This window comes from Arachis ipaensis, chromosome B03, assembly GCF_000816755.2.
Source record: "Arachis ipaensis cultivar K30076 chromosome B03, Araip1.1, whole genome shotgun sequence".
Taxonomy (NCBI): domain Eukaryota; kingdom Viridiplantae; phylum Streptophyta; class Magnoliopsida; order Fabales; family Fabaceae; genus Arachis; species Arachis ipaensis.
The window spans coordinates 75,080,103-75,082,808 of NC_029787.2; positions in this window are offsets into that span (position 1 = coordinate 75,080,103).

Here is a 2,706-nt window from a genome sequence, read left to right on the forward strand (position 1 = left end):
TTTCAAGAAAGGAGAAGAAAAATATCAAAAGAAATACAAAAATGATAAATTTTTTCAAGAAACTACAATAAAAACTCTAATAAAATAATTAAAGTGAAGCTGACCAGAGTACAATGTACTTAGAACAAAACGGTACAAACTAAAATTAACATAAATATAATTACAAAAATAATTTAAATGAATATCTCAAAATATAATAAAATCTATCAAAGATTACTTATCACTACTGACGATGATTGAACACTTCTTTTTATCGTATTTATTCTTTTCTTCTTTCTATATATTGGCTCCAAAATCACCATTTGAGTTATTCAAAGATTGAAAATATTAGAATTGAGTCAGAATTAAACAAATTAGAGAAATGGTGAAAAAAAAAGTGGATTATTTGAGCGCAGGATTGAAGAAGTTATGCGTGAAATTTTTTGTAATTATTAGTAAAATGCATAACTGCAAAGTTAGTTTTGAGTTATGTTGGGATGGTTAAAATAGAAAAGAAAATTGGACACTAAACTCTAATGTACTCACATTATATATTGTTATAGATATTATTCTACTAGCATGGTATGTACTTTTGTACACTTTGATCACTAATTTTTTTTCTTATTAACTCAAAATGAACTTTTAATGTGTTCTTCTTAAATACCACTAGAAATTCATGGAAATAGATCTGATCAAAGCAGCAGACGTGAAGATAATATAACTTGTAACGCCCTAATTATCCTAAGCCTTGCCTCGCGTCATAAAGCAAAGGTTAATCAAGGGTTACGACAGTTCTAGAGCTTATACATATAATATAGAAATAAGTAATATATTCTAGAAGCCCGATGAAGGATATAGCTCAAAAACAGAATTTGAAAAGCGCAAAATGTACACACGAAGCTACTAACTTAACACACAAGAAATATATATAATATAGCAAAATATCAGAGTATAATAGTATAAATATCTAGCCACGGCTCGCAGAGTTTAAGCCAGCTAGCTATATATAGACAATACAGAATTCTAAAAGTTAAAACAGCTTATACAAGTTTTTCTCTCAAAGTGAGCCTCTAGGAAAAGGTAAATATAAAGTGAGAGATATAAACAAAATAATAAAAAAGACTCCAAAACATATCCAGGATCCTCTGCTCTGTCACCATCGAAACAACTCACCGAGGTGGGTTGCGACCTGCATCTGAAAAAATAACAACAGAATATGGTATGAGAACCGGAGGTTCTCAGTATGGTAACAGTGCCCAGTGATGTAAGATATAAGACCCCGGGATGCTAGAGGCAATCCTAGAACTTCATATCCATCAAAAGATTCATCTTAAAGCATAACTAAAACAGTAAAGCGTAACTTAAAACCATAACATAATAAAAGGGTAATCTAACTTAGGGGATTTTCTAGTCTAACACTTCTCCACTGTCACACAGCCTTCACCATCCTATCCTCCATGCGATCTCATCTCCACTGCCTTCTGAACCTCTTCAATCTCAGTAGAAAGCACAGATCATATCAATGCATGTAAAACACAAGTATTGGCATATATGGCAAGTAATTCAAGTAGGCAATTAGGCATGTTATACAATTAGGCAAGAAATTACAGGTCGGCAAAGCAAACAAATAGATAGAAGATGCACATGATGAAAGCCTGTCCTATTGGCTGTGATATCACATTGTCGGTTCAACTGCCAACCCGATACATCTCCATGGAGATGTCGCCCTTCGAAATCATAATTGGGAACCCCCGAGATATGGTGCTCGGAACACCGTCCAAAATTTTGTGCCTGCACACTCTAGTGATCCGAAGGGATGCGAACGGGATACTCTTGCCACGGACCTCACATCTCAACATAAGCGGGACGAACCACCACCCTTATGCTGCCGCCGCTACCTCGACAGGCGGGATCCAACCAAACCGTCCCTGCTAGGTGCATAGCGTCTCAACAATCTCAATTTAAAAATGTTACATCAGTGGTTTTTCAAAAATTCATTATTTCATTTTATCAATACTTCATCATTGCAATCCGAGTCCTCGACTCATCTCAACCACTGTCAATTCATAATTCCCAATCTGAACTCATTAGTTCATCAATTACTAAATTCATATATTATTCTTCCTTCTCTCTCCACCAAACCCATCCTCAGTACACCAGAAACCTAAGCCTCCGTTCTCTAACTTTTCTAGTTAATACAAAATAATTTCACCCAAGATCTTCTCTATGTTTTAACATCCAAAAATAAGCCAAAAGTCTTAAATAGGCGTTGATGAGAGAACTTTTGCGTGGTCTAGAAATTTGCGGATAAATCCTCGTTGCAAGTATAGTTTCTAAACCTTCAAAAGTCCTTTCATACAAATGTTTTGGTTGTCACAAGTAACAAACCCCTTTAAAATTGATAATCGAGTATTTAAACATCGGGTCGTCTTCTCAAGGAATTGCAGGGAAGTATGTTCTTATTATTTTCATCAATTACTAAATTCATATATTATTCTTCCTTCTCCCTCCACCAAACCCATCCTCAGTACACCAAAAACCTAAGCCTCCGTTCTCTAACTTTTCTAGTTAATACAAAATAATTTCACCCAAGATCTTCTCTATGTTTTAACATCCAAAAATAAGCCAAAAGTCTTAAATAGGCGTTGATGAGAGAACTTTTGCGTGGTCTAGAAATTTGCGGATAAATCCTCGTTGCAAGTATAGTTTCTAAACCTTCAAAAGTCC